At 37.7% G+C, this 19,496-nt stretch overlaps 1 long non-coding RNA gene across 1 annotated transcript; it reads right to left on the bottom strand.

The window, feature by feature from the left end:
- Positions 1–8,872: 8,872 nt before the first annotated feature.
- Positions 8,873–13,537, bottom strand: LOC307151864. Its single transcript, XR_013819939.1, has 4 exons — positions 12,370–13,537; positions 12,057–12,220; positions 10,382–10,495; positions 8,873–9,541 (listed from the first exon to the last, which is right to left on the bottom strand). It is a non-coding gene; the product is annotated as an uncharacterized lncRNA (long non-coding RNA).
- Between the last annotated feature and the right edge of the window lie 5,959 nt (positions 13,538–19,496).

Raw genomic sequence — 19,496 nt, 5'->3', positions numbered from 1 at the left:
TCCAGACAACAAAAGGCTGTAGAATTGTATAAATCACATAAATTCTGTAAAGTTTCTTCCTCTGTCTTTGGAGGTCTTTTAGAGAAACAACAAGCGCCCCAAATATGTCAAAGTCATCTAAACCGATTATACTGGATACAATTTTCTCATAATTTCTGAGAATAATTTCGGACTTCTGTTTACCAGACTTTCCTTCCTGTAATGTTTTCTTTTACGCACTAATCAAGAATTCAGTCCAACAGCCACTAACATCTCCAACACAAAGCTCACTCTCAAAACAGCCTTGACATTCTGATGCAATGCAATACAAATGCAGAAATTTCCATAAATCATTAGGTGGTGATATTCACAATAAAGAAACCTACTGTGATTGTCTATCCTGGTGGGGACAAAACTACATGTGGTAGGCTCACAATAATATGCAATTGCTTTAAACCATATTCCCAAGTGCAACAGCTCTGATCTCTTTAGACGTATGAAAATCAGCTCCACAGTCAGCCTCATGTTCAGTGACATTTCACAGTATTGCTGGAGATACACCATTGAACCCCAGTTGTAATAGCACCTACGTTGCAGAGGGTGAATCAATATGACAGGGCAGGCCAGGGTTACACTAAGAACATCTGTGCTAAACCTAACAATATCGCATGAAAAGAAACTACAGGTTGTGCCATCTGACACAAAATGGAATCTAACTTTAACAACACCAAAATTAATAGAATTTTATCAGAGAAACTGACATGAAAGATATGAACGTACCAATGTGCACTCGCAAAGAAGATTTTCTAGAATACCATGTGGTACATTTAACTTGTTAAAAAACAATTGTATTTGTTTTATTTAAATTGCATTTAATGTCAATTATTTTTGAATTACATTTTAAAATATGATCCTTAGTGGAAGTCACTTTCAAGTTTCAAGTACTAAATTAACTATTGTTTTTTTATAACAGTGTTCAGTGGTTGAAGATACAATATTGGAACTGGTTCTGAATGTTAATCAATTTAATTAATTCTGAATAAAATAATGGTCTTCTAAATGAATTCTAACGTCAGTGGATATGCACAAAAGCAGCGCACACACCTCTCAGTTGTGCCGCCCATCTCACTCCATCCAATCCCACCAGCATCCCTGTGGCTAGTCTGCTTCCTGCCCATAACTCTTGCTCTATAACCTGGCTTCAACACAACCAGATCCCCTCCTGCTCCATCTTCAAAGCACCAGACTAGACCACTTCTCTGAACCAACTGATCTTTGATCCCAATGCGGGGACCAGGTTTCCTGGGGATCATGGGCTTGCACACACCACCCTGTCCCTGCCTGACTCACCTGGGTCATGAGAAGGGAGCAGCTGGGTTGAGGGTGTTCAGCAGGCCCTCCGCAGATGGATGGCTAGATGCGCAGTCTCGCTCATTAGTAGTTTGGCACACCTGACAGGTCTGCGAATCCCTGCGAGGCAACTTCATCTTGACTGCAATCAACAGCAGTTTTGGCTTGATTTTGGGGTCTAAACATGGGAGAGAAACGCAATAACCGTAAATTGGCAAATTAAACGCATTTCATTGGATTTTTAAAAAACAACAACATCTACAACAATTTTGACTATTTATTTCTAAATGGTTTTCAAACTGTACCAAACAGAACACCTTGAATATATGTTAGAGTAACTTTTGAGTAACTACACAAAAGGTTCTAAGTGGTGTTTTGAGCAAATTATGGCACTGTTTCAGAATTAAACCAGCAAACAAATTTCACTCAATCTTCTGAAGCTCAATAACTGTAATTTACTTCTAACCAAGCATTTTGAATTTTTTTCTAGTTTAACATTGTTAGTTTAACATATTCTAGGAATATTTTGGATTGAACCACTGGGAGACAATTGGCTAAAACCATATAATTTGACTGCAAAGAGAAAAGCAGGTTTTTTTTGTTAGGAATTCAATTCGGAATTCAAATAAAACCACCATGTGTTGTAGCATAAAATGAACATCATCCAAATGTGTTCTGTGTTCATGTCCATAGAGGGGTGAAAAAAAGGTGGGAATGAGTGCATCTGTCTCCGCTAAAAACACACACGCACAACCACACACACCAAGGCAGATTTCTCAGGAATAGTCATCAGTCTCTAGGTGGCAGTGTTGTTATGCCACCCGAAATATGGATGCCACAAACCTGAGAAACTCTAGAGATCTATATTCTCTTATTTAAAAAGCAACGAAGCGCAATGCAATGAAGTCTTTCATTGATCACAGACATCACACTTTCCCCCCCGTCTTTTTCTCTCAAACCTTTTCTTCTTCTCCTGTCATGGCAAATATTCACCTTACCCAGTGAAGCAAATTGCTGACACCTTTTTAAGAAGTGACAACTGTGTATATTTCATGATAGCAAATTCCATTTTCATATCAAGCGAGACGAGAATACAATTTTCACTTCATTTAATCAAGGTGGGGACGTCTACGGGTTATGGCACTTAAAGCTGTCAGAAGTTTAAGATGCACTATTGCTGTCAATCTCACACCCTGATACTTAATGAAGGAGTTCATTCAAAAACTTTCTAATTAGTGCAGAGAAGGTGAAGCTTTGTGCCATTAAAATAAAGTACGTGGTTCTTTTTTTTCATTTGTGTTCTGAGCCACAGTATATATAATTATATCATGATTAGTTGCTTTAGCTTGAATAGTACAAAGATCATTTGACAAGGTGAAAAATAAATTAATACTGAATATATACAATTTCTGAACTCATAGAGCTTGAGTGATTGAATGGAATTCAAGCAAGTTTAGGCAGACCACTGATCGCTAAACAGTATCAGCTGATGCTCACCTGATTTGTTACTCCACCTACTCTAATCAACTATAGTATTTAAGCTCATTCAAAGAATGCTCCACAGTCTGCAGCACAGACATTTACATCCACCTCCACCCCTTCACCTCCTAGCATCTTCATTATAGAGCAGTGGATTCTGTATAGAAACTCTCTGTACGTAATCATTGCATCTCCTTCTGTAAACATATGCTAAGAAACATTTGGTTATTAAAAGGCTTGGGGGATTTGTGTCTCAAGGATGTATCTCAAGCTGTCTTGTATGGCAGCTCGAGCAACTTAGAGCCTAAGCCTCTCGCCAAATCCAAAGATTGTCAATAAATTTCATTCTCAAAGTGATCCTGAGTGAAACTTATTTCAGACAAAAAGAATTGGGAGTTCAAAACAAATGTTCAAACTATTTATAAGCATTATAAGCAAAGTACTGCAACAGCTCTCACTTTCTAATGGTGCGAATGATCGGAGAGCTAGTAGCGCTGGCCTCCACCATTCAGTCTGAGAACCATCACCAAGCTGCAGGCCTGTTTGTCTACAAACACTGACTAGCAACCCCCACAATAATATTCTGTCCTTCTTCACCCCACCCCGCAATGCACACACTTGTATAAGCACACACACAAATATGCTTGGTCAGTCACATGTACTCAGCATCACCATTCTAAAGCTATTGTTAATTTGACAGGACACACCCGTCAACCAGATAGGGTAACTGAACTTCCCTTCTAAATGCATGATTATGTCTAATACTCATGTGCAAACACAAAAGAAAGATACATGATGAATCTGACAGGAATGGAGTAGTGAACTTGAGGTAAAAATCTGGTTTTGGAAGACAGCATGCAATGATGGTAAGAGGCGAGTCTGAGGTATACCAGTAAAAAAACAGAAGTGAAACGTAAAAGTCAGAAAAAGTATAGATAAGGCCACTACATACTACTACATTAAAAACCAAACATATACACAAACATTTCAATTATATTAGAAAGAACAGTTTTGCCATCTGAATACGTAAAAGATTTCCAAACTTGGCTGACACTCATTCTCAAGCACCCACACATGTAATTACCAAACTCGTTTAGAAATCAAAAGACCGTTTGGGCAAAAGAATATTTAAATCTCAGAATTGCTGATTAGTTTAACATGACGTCCATCTTAAGTTCTTCTAAACTTCGAGTGAACCTGGCCCTTCCCATCACGTGAGAAAGCTGATAACAGTTTAGACATGTCAGTCAACGGCAGGAATTCCAATAGACAGTTAAGGAATTCCTTTAGGTTGCAAACTTGAAATTCATTTAGCTGCTTTCTATTTGTGTGGGAAGAAAACGTTAATAATCGGTGAGTGTGATTGCAGGGAGGCAAGAAAGTAGAAAAAGACACCTGTCAAGCCAGTGAACCATATCTAAACTGACATACATCAGTCTAAAGGAATTAAACAATACTTAATTACTTGGTTGTCAATTTAAAGTAAAACTGTGCCAATGCCCCTTAGCCCAAACCATTCACTTACCTGTCTCAGGTGTGCCTGGTGTCCCAAGAGACCCTCTTCAAAGGGCCTTTGTGAACCCCTCACATTTCAGAGGCCTCCATAAATGCCTCCAGTGAAAATACTGACCTCCTCAACTGTCCATGCATTCCTGAGACATGCGATAAGAGCATCTTCTCTCTCCCATACTTCATGTATTCTGATCCATTTCACGTCGCAAAACCTGACCTGTCAACAGAAAGAATCTACACTAAGAACCCAACATCCAGCTCCTGCCCGAGTGTTGGCCACCATCAGGACTGTGTACGTATATATAGAGGGCCCCCCCAACGTCAGGACTCACAGGCACACCTGAATGGGCTCGAAGTGTGCCTAACTAGCTGCACACCGTGTCATGGTGTGCTCTGATTGCCTTATCTTCTCATTTATCACAGATGAATTGGAACCAGCCTTGCTGAAAGCTCCTTTCATTGTTGGGGAATGAAAAACTGTGTGAAGCCCGGTGTGCATCTGAACAAGGGGCCTTCTGTCAACCCCGAGTGGGTGAGGAAGAAAGGTGAGTGGAGAGGAAGAAAAGAGAGAGGTGGAGAAAGAGAGAAAGAAGGGAGAGAGAGGTAATGAATAAATGTGAGTGAAAAGCAAGATTATGTCAGCCTCACAAGTTATTGAGATTCCCCGAAAGGTAACAGTGAACCATGATGCTTAACAACAGTGCTTCACACTAACCAACCATAGGGCGAAGTGAGCATGTTTCCGCCAAGTTAACGCCCTGCCAAGCTCATCTACAACAGCTTTGGTCGGTGTTAAAATGTAAACAACAAAAAAATAAAAAAAATAATGAGGTGTGTGTTTCTCTCTATGGAAGACTTGCAGCACTCATCAGTCACACATACATTTAATTTGCAAGTTTTGACAAGCAATGGCTGTATGCCTGATGCCAGCCTTTGCTGTAAATGAGATGCAGATTGTTAATACAGTACAAGAACCACTAACGTTACAGCACACAAGATGTGTGTTACATGCGGTTGTGGACAAGTTGTTTAAAGAGGACCCTACCCCACACCCAACTTTTTGACTCTACACCCCACACACATTTTTAGTTGGTCCTACAGTATATGACAGCTGTCCTTCCAAGTGTCAACACTTGGCCTGGCTGTCGAGGCTTGCTCTGTCCCTCAGGGGCCTGATTTAAACCCTTCTTCTTCTAAATATCTATGCCTCTCTGAATTTGGCTCACCACGGTACTGAGGAGAGTGACAAGTGCACCACTGATGAACTTTAAGCAAAATCTCTCACAGCTGCTTTGCTCTGCAGTGATCCCATTAAATTGACAGCGCTCACCTGAGGGGGTGGCCAGCAAAGTATTTACATGGGACATCTTCACCACGGCCATATGAAAAATCTGTTCAAAAGAGGCTGCCCCAGCTCTGAAGACAGGTACTTCCAAGATCCTGAGCGATGTTTTAATTGCCTGGATAAGGTGCAACGCTAATATGGATGGTGGCAAGGCAATTGAGAGTTCCTCATCCTTTCCCTCCCCCTAAATCAATGCACACTTTTACAGAATAGCTTGTGAGTCATGGCTGCCCTTATATAAAGTGAGGTAGCTGTGCATTAGATATGCTGCCGGAATCTTCTGCTTGGGCGAGTGGACTGAGAACGATGTGAATTGTTAATGCCTTTCTGCCTCAGTTCACGCCTGCTGATTGATCAACTCGCAACTGTATCTACTCTTTCTTCCATGAAATCCGGTGTTAGTGTCTGTGTATGCGTGCATGGGGGAGACGAGGCAGAGAGGGTTCATCAGATTTCGGGTTAAATTGAGAGTGAAGGAGGTTTGCTGTGTAGATAGAGGGAAGGGGGGAAAGACATGTTGGGGCCCAGCCTCCAAGCAGCATGGGCCCTAAAGGAGGACATTCAGAGGCACTCCGCCGATCACACGCTCCCTGAACTCCAATGGGACCCAAATTGTATGGGATGTGTGGGTCTTTTCCCAACATATTTATATCCTTTACTCTTTACAAATCCACTCAAACGCGCATGCTGCTGACTGGCAATGGGGTGGGTGACGGGGTGGGTGGAGGGTTAACAGAACAGTGCTGTAATACAAGAAGGCTTATTTGATTTTGGATGCACACAGCACAGGTTACCTCATAAATAATGCATTCTACTGTACAAACTGGGAGCTATGCTGCGACTTGTTGCTTTGTGTTTGATTCCACCAAGATAAGATTATTCAGTAGAGACAGAAACAGTCCTGTGAAGCTAGCGTCTGTATAAGAATACAGAATTTGGCTCTGCTTTGTACTTCCAAGTGTCAATAAAACTAGAGTCCTTTGACTTGTCTTTTTTGGGAACCAAGTATGCCTGGAAAGAAAGGGAAAAAATATTGAATTACACTTAGGACCAAAGCAGGTGACAGTCAAAGGAGGTTCAGAGGTGCTGAAGTGTGCGTATGCTCGCAAGTGTGGGTTTGGTAACCACAATCACACTTGGCTACAGTGTTGTTCTCCACAGTAAAGGTTAGTGACAGACTGGTCCCCAGTGCTCCAAGCAATCACTGCAAAGGTGTCGGAGAGGAGATCTTCTGCTTATGAGTTACCACGGATGGGGCCTGCCCTTACCAGGACGCTGTGGTGAAATTAGCATTTAACACTGTTTAAAATTGAAATATATGTATTATTAATTTGCATATGCATATGCATTTGTTAAAGGAATTTGTTAAAGGAATATTACAGGTTACAGGTCATCTGAGGAAAATGTTATATGCTCGCCCAATGGATTTCCACTGTAAGTTTAAAACTGTTTGTTCTTCCAAACAGGGAATGATTTTTTTTTTGTGGTATATTTGATCAGTGGTATATAGACTGTAACTCTTATTAAACCCAGAATATTCCTTTAAAGCATTATTAGAAGATATCATGCGATAGTTGCTTATCTCACCTAAATGTACCTTTCTAAGAAAATGGGTCCAACGTCGAAATTGTTAAAGGGATAGCAAGACTTGCAATTACTGACATTGATTATATACAATATACAATCTTTATTTTCTAAGGTTTAAACAATTTTCTCACAACTCATAGACCTTCAAATTATCTTTACGAAACATGCAAATTACACCCAATATGTACATTTTGTGATACACAACCTTTAAGAAGATGCACCATGATTCATAGATCTTATACTAATCTCTGTGTGATTAGACTGACATCTTTGACACAAAGAGGAATGAAGGGTTGTCAGTCACTTCACGTTATTACATGCCAAGTCACATTATGGTGGCTCTGAGGACCTGGCACCGGCGGGTGAAGCCCGTCATTCCCCTCAGCAGCATCCACTTACACTCCAGGTGCCAGCACCAAGAAGAAGCAGGCTGCCATTCCGCAGGGAAGAAATAGTGCGGGAGGCGAGCATGTTAGCATGTGGAAACTGTCTACCCTGTCTTCTCTTCTGCATTGCCTGTCACTACAGTATACCATATCACACAAACATACCTATCAAGACAAGGGCTAATCTGATTGGACCCTGCTGAGATCATCCAGATAGATAGAATGCATAGAGGAAGGCTAATATTGTCATGGTTATTTGAAACATTCAAAACATTTGTGGCAAAGTTATGCATTGGCGTTCTATGCTGTTAGCTGGAAGGTGTAAAACTAAAGCCAGTTATAAGATCATTGCTCTAATTCCCTTGAAGGTGCTGTATGTAATTTTTTTTGACTGTACTAAGGCATAAAATACCATAATATGAGATTTAGGAAACAAATCTATAATAAGTCTTACTTGCCCACTCGAAAAAAAATGACCATTTTAGATTATGACCATTATTTCTGCTACTGTTCTGTTTAGCTCAAACAGTAGTGGTTGTGCATGAAACCGTAACCAGACAAAAAGTTACCATGAGAAAGACTGAAATATTGAGTTTCTATTGCAATATAACAATTGATATGTGTTTCAGCTTTCCCAATGGAGATGCAGATGACAGGCTAGCATCAGTTGTAGTATCCCTGTCTTCTGAAAGCTCTGCACTCCTTGTAACACTGAATTCAGTCTGTGCATTAGGGTATAAAAAACACTTCAATGATCTTTTGAAATTCATATAAGGTTGAAAGAGGGAATTACATATCACGAGAGCAGTGAAATAGCTAACCGTGTGCATCACATTCCATCAAACCATCTCACAAGAATAAAAACAGTCTAGTCTTGCAGAAGGAATGTAGCATGCCACATAGTCGCGTTCAACAGAAACGCGTTGGAGGGGGATTTTCTGTTCAGTTTTAAAGCATGCTGCTGGGGATTCTTCACAAAAGGTGTTTGGAGAAGCTCTCTGAGGGATTGCGGTAGAAAGGACCTGAAAATTGACTACTCACTTAAAAATGTTGGGTTAAAAATAACCCAACGAATAACCCAACTGTGGATTGGTATAGCACCTTCCCAACTGTGGGTTATTTTAACCCAATGCATTGGGTTAAACTCCAGTTGGGTTAAAATAACCCAACAGTTGAGTTAAATATTTATTTTTATTTATGACCTTATTTTAATAAATAAAATACAAATTGTTTTCAAATACAGATTGTTTATTTGTATAAACAATACATATGTTTCAACAAATATATTTTTCAATTACAAACTATATATTGGGGAGTCTAGCATTTAATGTAAATATACATAATTGTGTACATAAATTCAAAATGCACAAGTGTATACAACACACATAATAAATTCAAAACCTATGCAAATATGTACAAACAGTACACATTCAAAACCTACACAAAAATGCACATAGCATACATACAATTGTACAGCATACAGCACACAAAAATTCTAAATGAACACTAAATTTAGAACTACACATTAATAACCTATACATTTAATTCAATAACCTATACAAATATGGACAGAATACACAAATTAATAACAATAAATCCTAATCACAACTTTATTAAAAGGTCTTCACTGTACACTGAATGCATTGATGTGTTAGTGTAAACATACCTTGAGTAATAAAACTACAAATACATATGTTGACTACTGGACCTAATGATGATGATGATCAAAGTTCTTAATGAGGCAGGACCTCCTCCAGATATATTAAAATTTGCATGCTACAAAAACTCCCAAAATGGGTGCAGAGGTCTTGAAATAGTTTATGTCATAGATGTAAAACATTTTTGAAACACATCAAGTCATGTGGATCCGGGCTTGTCTCACTGTTTCTCACTTGTCTCCAACCTTAAAAGAATAAATAATGTTCAGTTGGGCATGCACTGTGACAACATCAACAGTGTTAAATTATGAAAAAGTTATATCAAAGCAGAGCTGTATTGAATTAAATTATGGTCACTCTAATTAGTCATTACACCTGCTGTTAAATGGTTAGTTCACCCAAAAATGTAAAATCGGTCAATAATTACTCGCCCTCATGTCTTTCCAAACCTGTAAGACTTTCGTTCATCTTCGGAACACAAATAAAGATCTTTTTGATGAGTCTTACAGATTTCTGTCCCTCCATTGACAGCTACACAACTATCACTTTTAATCCCCAGAAAGGTAGCAAACACATCATAAAGGTAATACATGTTACTCCAGTGGTTCAACCTCAATTTTATGAAGTGACATGAGTATATTCTATCCCTTAACCATAATTTATCACTTTATTTACAACATATTAAACTCAAACGCATGTTCACGAGAGCACCTCGACATTAACATGTTGTGTTAATGCGCGAGCAGACGACAAGAGCGTGAAAGCAACAATTATGTATTTTTGCACAAAGCACTCGCGTCAGTTCATAAAATTGAGGTTAAACATGGATTACTTTAATGAAGTCTTTACTACCTTTCTGGGGCTTGAAAGTGGTAGTTGTGTATACTGTCAATGGAGGGACAGAAATCTCTCAGATTTCATCTAAAAGATCTTCTTTTGTGTTCTGAAGATGAGCGAAAGTCTTACAGGTTTGGAACGACATGAGGGTGAGTTAATCATGACAGAATTTTCTTTTATTGGATGAACATGAGCTGAAGAGCAGTGTAATTTATCAAAATTGACTTGATAGTGTTGCTTTTACTTACAGGCCAAATGTCATTTAAGCTGCGCTTCATTTCAGCATATGTTGGACACACCATTTTTCCATTTGTGAGGTATGGCGATGATGGAAGGATGTCAGGCCATTTCTCCAGGATCATCTTTGAAAGACAAGAAAAAAACAGTTTTCAACTATACCACACATGTGTGAACCTAATTTCATATGCACTTAGACACAGCCAAAACAATTTTCCAAAATAAGACACCCCTTCCATATACAGTAGAGGGTAAGCACTGACGTCACTTTCCCGCCGAAGAGCTGTTGCGTGACTGGATTTAATAGGGGAAACTGCGAAAACGTGAGTAAAACAAACGATTATCAGTTTAAACTAAAGGTTGGACTCGATATAGTGTTCCTTACAACTTAACAAAGATCCAGTGATCTGTGGATATTGACATGCAGCCAGGAATCCTGTTTCCTGATATTTATATGAGCCTGATTTAGACACCAAAAAAAAAAAAAAAAAAAAAAACACTAATTTGCCTGTGAACGCTTTATATAACGACAATATAAGTCCGGGTGATCACTTCTATCAATGTTATATATATTATATCGTCCAGCCCTAAAACTTTTATAGTTTTTTGTCAATGTTTATTTAAAAACATCCAATTATGTGCTCCATTTGCTTCTCTGTACTGTAGTGATAGGTCGGTCATGAATGATTCGTTTATTTTGAACGAATCTTTAATATGACTCGGGACTACTGAGTCTGTACTGGAAACAGAAATTATTAGTTCATCTCTTGAGTCTTCGGGTTCGAGTCCGAGTCTTTTGTTCTTCCTGTCAGTCCCATAGAGGCTATGCTGTCAGTACCGGAAAGAGAAATGATTAGTTCATCTCTCGAGTCTTCGGGTCTGATTCTTCTCTCTGAGTCTTTCATTCTTTTGTCACATGACAGCGCTGGACACATAAATGAGTTACTAATTTTTTAACAGTAACATGCTACATTTTTGGTCTCAAATTATAGCTTTTTAATTTCTTTAAATTTATAATTTAAGAATTTCTGTTATGATGGATCTTTTCCATATGGATGAGGTACTAAAGAGTTGGTAATGCTTTAAACTTTATCTATGATGGGGCAAACCACTTTGATAAAGATATATATTATATATATATATATAGTCTAATAACAACAGTTCCGTGACATAAAACTAAACGACTCGAACCCGAGAGATAAACTAATCAATTCTGTATCCGGTACCGATTGCATAGCTCAGCTTATGTAGTCACGTGTTGAAAGAAATGACTCGAACCCGAAGTCGATAGACTCGAAACGTGAACTAATCAATTCTCTATCCGGTATTACAGACTGCAAAGCTCAGTTTATGAGGATGTCACGGGATGAACGAACGGCTTAGATTGGGTAAACTAACAGACTGCATAGCCTGAAGACCCAGATAAATAAATTAATCGTTTCTGTTTCTCATAATTTGGCCTCTTCCTTGCATTGCATTTTTTTTCTTATTCTAAATGTGATCAACATTTGATGTGTTTGGGGAATTTGGCTATTGACATGTAACATTTAAATACATTCTGCTGAAATTAACGAAATGACTTGAAAAAATATTTATTAATTTTTATGAATGAGATGCAAAGATCCAAGTTAGTAAAATGATCCGAACTTCCCACTACTACGTCACGTGCATACATATTAAACTCACCATTCCAAGAAAACTGTGAAGTCTGGGATATTCTCTAATGATTTCTTCAGCAGTTCTTGCAGTTTGTTGAGGTGGTGTGTGTCTCACGAACTCCTCGACTTGGCTGTGAGGACTTCTTGCTTTCTTTTGCCACTCAATCATTGTCAGTCATCAAACAGCTCAGACTATATTGAAATAAAAAAATACTGTATTGAAATTACGGAAGACAGCTAAAAAAAATAAATAAATAAAAAACATAAGTAATTATCTGTACCTGGATCTGTAGTAGCCCCAGCACTGCACATTTCGTATCTCTAATCATTATTCAACTTACCAACTTGTTAGTAGAGGGACTCCAAGACCGGTGCCAGATAAGGAAGACATCCAAAATGTGTACTGTACACTGTCCAGGACCAGAGTTGAGAACCATTGTCATCCAGCAGCATAATACTTTCATTTACTCCTTTCTGTGTTGGAATGAAGCAGAAAAAAAATAATATTTTCAGAAAAGTAAACTAACTTAGTCCTTAAAAACTTGTTACTACAGTAAATCAAGGTAATCTGTGTATTGGAAAACATCAACTTTCTTTAACTAATCATGAACTAATCGTTTATTTGTTGCACAATGTTTCCCATTTCAATGTTGTTGGGAATATCTGCACTTTTTCATCTTTCTTTCATCTCGGGAGATTTCAGCGAATTCAAACGCTTCTCACTGCACCTCACAGCGCTGTTGTGGTGTCGCGTGACCGATGTCTGAGCTCGCGCCGCTGGACCGAGCTGATAAATGGTCCGTGCACTACGGTTCATATGAGTAGAGCTCTTTCGTTCCGCATTTAGTGACAATTGTAGTCGCACCTGTACAAAAAAAGTACGTTACCAGTCTGGAGCACTGCTTCAGCTGTGACAGCTTAAAGTCCCTTTAAGACATTTGCTATCACGAATAAACAATTGCTATCCGTAAAACAGGCGTAATGCTAGTGATTTCAGACTAAGGCCTACTTAGTTTATTGTAGTAGGTAACTGGTAGTAAACGGTTTCGCTAGTATAATGTTATAATTAATTACTTTATTACTGCTAGCGACCTAACGGCGATAGCTAGGATTAATTTCCAATCGATCTCACTTCCCGGAGATCATTAAAACGGTCTAAAGGGAACTTCGTTTTTAAAAAATATAAAATTCATATTTAGAATAATTATATTCAACGTCTCAGTACACAATACTTAATGTTATATATACATAAAAACGATATGACTTACCTTTCATAATCAGGATGCAGCAGCAGCTCCTGCGTTGACTGTCTGTCACTGGACCGTTAAAATTTGAACCGTCGCTGCAGAAACCGTAGGCTATTTAACCCAACAGTCGGGTTATTTCTAGAAATTACCCAACGATTTTAAAAATGACCCAATATTTTTGGAAAATAACCCAACATATTGACCCAATATGTGTAACCCAACGGTTGGGTTACACAAATAACCCAACGTTTTTTACTGTGTAGCAAAGGCTGGGTAAATGGTGTGAAAAAGTCAAACACCAAGGCCCGCAAAATGAGCAAAATCTGTTCCGCACATATTTAATACCTCTTGGCCAAGAATATACAGTAATAATCATGGTGCGGAGGATTTCTTGTGGAAATAATTACTAGATTTATTGTCCATATAGTATGAGGTTTAGCTTATAGGCCAGTAGTTCCAAGTTGTAGTATATTGGTTGTCCAATCAACTGGCAACCTCTCCGGAACACTAATAATATTTGGGTAATAGGTAATACTCAACAGACAAGCCTTTATGAGACTGGCCTTCTGCCTGCACTGAATGGTCATCTCGCTCCTGTGTATCATAGGTATGGGGAGCAGGTTGCTTGGGCTGATAGAAACCATAAATCAGAGCTCCTGAAGGGAACAGATGCTGAGAGCATGTGGGAATAATTTCACAATTTAGCCATAATTAAAATTCACCTTAGCACGGCTCTGCCACTTATCAACTGATTATTTCCTTCTGATTCAATATCGGTTTTCTTACGGGGCTCCCGGCATCTGCCCTGCTGACCTTTCCTGCGCTAGTTTGTTCAAGACACTTCGCATGAACACAGTTTCCCACCTTTTAACATCATATGAACAGATGATCAACAACACAGTAGGGAGTTAAGCTGTGTATGTGTAATGACTCCTGATGTATCTCTCTATGGTCTTCCCTGTAATAACCAACGCACTGTGATTCTAACCCCTTCGGAATGACCAGTGTCATTTCTTTGAACATTTATTCTCTCAAAGGCCAGCTTCTTTTAAACGCTTCAAGTAAGACAATTCTGAAGCAACATTGGAGCAATGGTTTTTGTGTTGTTCAAAGACTCAATGCTCTTCAGAAATGCTCTACTGGTGGAAGAAAAAAAACTGTAGCTACGAACCAATATTAGAATTCTGGCTGATATTGATATGGTAGATAACAAAAGTAATTAAATATCCAATATCATTGTAAATCCCTAAAAAAAGGGCTGTCGGTCATTTTTTTTACATCCTTGTTCCATTCTAGTCAATTACAAGATATACAGATTAAATTAATCAAATACTGCATCAATACTTGCTGAGAAAAGCATCCACATTCCAAGACATTACATTATTGTGGCTAACAAAAATACTGAATAGACATTACAAAATGTGGTTTAAGAAGTTAACATATTGCTTTTTATACTTTCTATAAGTCCATCACTGGCCTATAGTCCAGAGCAATCCATTTTGCAATCACGTTTGTCAAGTAGAATTTCAGATTGCACTAGGTTTGGTTTGTACAGTGTGTTAAAATAGTATTAAACACACATTAAAAATGAAAAGACAAACCCCATTTACTTTTATTTATCTAGGTCTAAAGTGCATATGCTTCAACAAGACTTTTAATATGTAGTATGTGTTATTGATGGCCTCCAGGCTGTATCTAATGACTTGGCATTGGTGTCATGTGACAGACAGTGCCCTCAGACAGGCATTATGATCAGTCCATTAGCTGTGCCAGTCAGCTTGTCAGAGCTCAGAGACAAGGCTCCACAGAGACGAGAAACCCCCACACACACACTCCTGCACATTCCTAAACAGATTCTGCCCAACCTGTCCCATGCAAAACAGGCCCTATTCTCAGATGATGACACTCATTTACTTTTACAGTACAAACCTGCATACACTATTGATTCCGTGACCTACACTAAATCCACTGATATAGATGCGTTATGGTTCTATTAGGGTAATGAACCCTACATCTGTTCACATCTGTCACAAAAGTGGCAAAATTTCAAAATCAGTATTTGGGTTGACATTTCCTGTGGTGTGACCTGTTATACAGAATCTAAAACTATTTTACACAGCAGCATTTTGCTTATTCTTTAATAATTACATTTTAAAAAAATATTATCAATTAAAAAATTATATAATTACATAACTGCGAGAATATTTGCACTACAAAAAATCTGGCGTGCCATTTAAAACAAAAAGAGTGAAGGTTATTAAAAGGTTGTTTAAAAGGTTATTAAAAAGGTGAAAATCCAAGATTGTGACTAAAAGTTGCTGCAATCAACTTGGATGTTTAAGTCACTTCAACTTAAATTACATTAAACTGACTTAAAAAATGAGTTGAATCTTGTATTACTTATAAAAAAAAGTTTAAAATTGCTTAACTTTTGATGAGTTAAAGCAATGTAAAAAATGTTTTCATAACTTATTGATCATATCATTTTTGACAGTGTAGTCATAGTATGTCAGCTACCAGTTTAAAAGAGCACTCAGTTATTTTCTGTTCAGAGATTCAGAGATAGCAAGTATTGACTGGTCATGTGATCTCATCATGGCGGCCACCATGAGGTGACCTGCCTAGACATAAAATTGAATAACTATCAAGTGGTGCAGTTGGATGTGCACATGCTAAGGAGCTGTTGGTTTAAAGGGTTCAAGTCTGAAGTCTTTTCTTTCCTTTCAACTATCCCATAAAATGAACCAAAGCCATTCAGTGTTAGCCTATAAAAATGTAAAGTGTTCAGCATACTCTTTTGTTTTTCTTGCATCTTTGTTTAATTAGCCTACTACTCAATTTGAGTAAGTGATTAAACTTACTTAAATACTTAGCCTACTTAAACCAAAATAAGCTTTTTTTATTTTATCGCACCTTCTGTTAAAGAAAAGGCCTTGTAAGTGAAGTGCATTGATGTGTGTTTTTAATCACGCCTCACAGGAGTGCTTCGCCTTTCTCTCACCGAACATGCATGTCGAACTGTGCGGGTGGGAACATTCCCGTTTCCCCCGTGGTTCATTTAACAACAACTCCGACTCGTCGTGAAGTACAGAAAATGACAGCGCAATTACACGCGAGCCCGTGCTTGACGCAAGGAGGAGTGTTAGCGCGCTACCTGTCTCCGCCTCAGTTTCCCGCGCTCCGTCTAGAGGAGTCAGCAATTAGAAGGATATAAACCTGTTCTCTTCCGCCCAAAAAACAGACTCGTGCCAGTCACACCTCCCAGTGTCAATCACAGCCCGTCACAACACATCAGCTCCGTGAGCAAACAGTGGAAAACGCAGACTGACAGCTCGGCCTTTTCTCACACATCGCACCTGTGGTGGGCTCGCTTGTGTTTTCTTCCCACGTGGTTCATGAGAAAGTATTGAAGTGTGTTTTTATTCGTGCGCAGAATGCGGGCTAACCTGCTTTGTTTTATAGAGCAATAAATACGGAGATTTTTTATTTTAAAAATGATTAAATCTGAAGGACAAATTATTTTTGACAGTACAGTGGCAAAAAAGTGCCTGTGTTTATTAAAAGCCTGAAAAAGAATTAATGCATAAATATAGCAGCCTGCATTAAGTAGGATATAAAGGCAGAGAAGACCAGTTAAATATGCTGTGGTCAGTGTGGGGTAAGTTGTCACAATATAATTTCATTAAACACCCTATTATAGGGCAATTATTAAACACATCATTGTTTTGGCCAACGAATGTTATAAATTTATAACATTTAAAACACATTTGAAAACTTGCCCCAACACACTTCAAACTTTTGGTTAAAATCTTCATACTTTATCATAGCCTATAGGCTAATCCTTGATTTAATGTATGCCTGGTTTTATTGCCCTGTGTGATGTCGCACCGTTCTCCCCTATATAAGTTCTGAAACAACTTTAAAGGCCAAAATCGAAATAGATCATTCACACAAGGCCTCTGTTGGATTTAGTGTTAGACTAGCTCTAAACCCAGGTTATCAACACCTATACCGTTCCCAGTTTTCCCCTCTGAACCTCTGTGGAGTAGAGAGCTAAATCTGTGTGGTGGGTTAACCTCTCTGCACTGGGCCAGGCCTGGGCTCACCTAGCGTCTCCTCTCTCAGCAGACAGGCCCCATCTGCCACCTGCTCCGCCTCTCTGTCCCAGTGACAACTGTCGAGCAGGCACGCAAGATTGATTATCAGTCAAAGCCCATTGCGCTAGCAGCAGATTTCGCTAGGTAAAGCTTGCTGATCCAGCAAAGAGCCAGAGCGCAAAGTTACGCTGGGCCGTGCCAACCACGCTCTGTGTCGGGGCGCTCAGAGAACAGCCGTGCGTGTCGCCATGAAAGCCAGCCAAGGAAACACAGCTGCAGCACAGAAGTTCCGGCCCGTAAAACTTGGCACCCAGCAAAGGACTCATAAATAAACATGGCTGTAAGATGGCACCATTTTTGGGGCGTCTCCTGGGCCAGGATAAATAGCACATGATCTCTTGCACAACCCATTTGGAGAGGAACAACTCAATATAAGATCACTAGCACGGGAGAGAATGCGAAATAATGCATGTACAGTATCTCATCAAAAGCTTGACTAATATGTTTTCTTCTTTAAAGCATTAAAATGTAATGTTTTTTATAAAAGAAATTGGAGCACATTTCAGTCTATAGCTATAGGACACACACACACACACAATAAATACATATACAAAAATTAATAATATTTAGGCTACATAATATTTGAAGACCTTGATTTAAATATATATGGTGCTGTCATATGTGTGTGTGTGTGTGTGTGTTAAGATGATAACATGATAAGATGTTGTATATGTATATGTATATTTACTAGTGCTGGGCAACAATTAATCCCGATTAATCGCATCCAAAATTAAAGTTTGTGTTTACATAATATATGTGTGTGTACAGTGTATTATTGTTTTGTATATATAAATACACACATGCATGTTTATATTTAAGAAATATTTGTATGTATATACTGTATATATATTTATACATAATTTATATTATATTTAATATGTGTGTGCACTGTGTATAATTATTTTGTATATATAGACACACATATGCATATGTATATATTTAAGATATATTTGCATATACGGTATATATATATATATTTATACACAATTTATATTATATATAAATTTAAATATTTTAGATAAATATATACATACATGTGTGTGTATTTATATATACAAAATATTTATACACAGTACAGACAGACACATATATTATGTAAACACAAACTTTTGTTTAGAATTCATTTAATCGGGATTAATCGTTGCCCAGCACTAGTATACTTATTCATGTCTATTTTTATATTATTATACTGTATAATAGGCATATATATATATTAGGGCTGTCAAACGATTAATCGCGATTAATCGCATCCAAAATAAAAGTTTGTTTTTACATAATATATGTGTGTGTACAGTGTATAATTATTTTCTATATATAAATACACACATGCATGTATATATTTAAGAAATATTTGCATGTATATACTGTGTATATATATTTATATTATATATAATTTATATTATATATAAATATTTTATGTATAAATAACACATTTTTCTTAAATATATATGCATGTGTGTGTATTTATATATAGAAAATAGTTATACTCCATACACACACATATATTATGTAAACACAAACTTTTATTTTGGATGCGATTAATCGCGATTAATCGTTTGACAGCCCTAATATATATATATTGTTTAATATTTATTTAAATGTATATACCATATGTGGACATCACCACATTGACTAAAATGTGCTCCTACTCACTTTAAAAAATATTGTTGGATTAACTTAAGGTAAGTTACCTGGTTGCTTTAAATTTTTGAGTTCATTGCAATAAAAAAATTTGAGTTAATACAATGAAGGAGTCTCAAAATGTTATGTTATCTAAAAAACACATTAATTATCTAAGCTGATTTGACAAAAGAAAAAAAATTGTGATAACAAATCATGGAAATAACTTTTTACAGTGAGTTTAGTTGTTAATAGTTAATAGTTGTTAATAATAGAAAAGCTCTTCCCATGACACCAAATCAGTTGTATGCATGAAAATGTAAAAAAAAATCAAAATAATTGTGTCCACTTCTCGATTCAAACTCAATTAAGTGAAAACGAGTTGGAGAGGAAAAGGATTATGTGGTTTCCACTTGCTCTTAATTGAATAGAAAACACCCTTTC

This window comes from Squalius cephalus (assembly GCF_949319135.1).
Source record: "Squalius cephalus genome assembly, chromosome: 23".
NCBI classification, from domain to species: domain Eukaryota; kingdom Metazoa; phylum Chordata; class Actinopteri; order Cypriniformes; family Leuciscidae; genus Squalius; species Squalius cephalus.
This window is presented reverse-complemented; position numbering and strand designations above follow the sequence as displayed.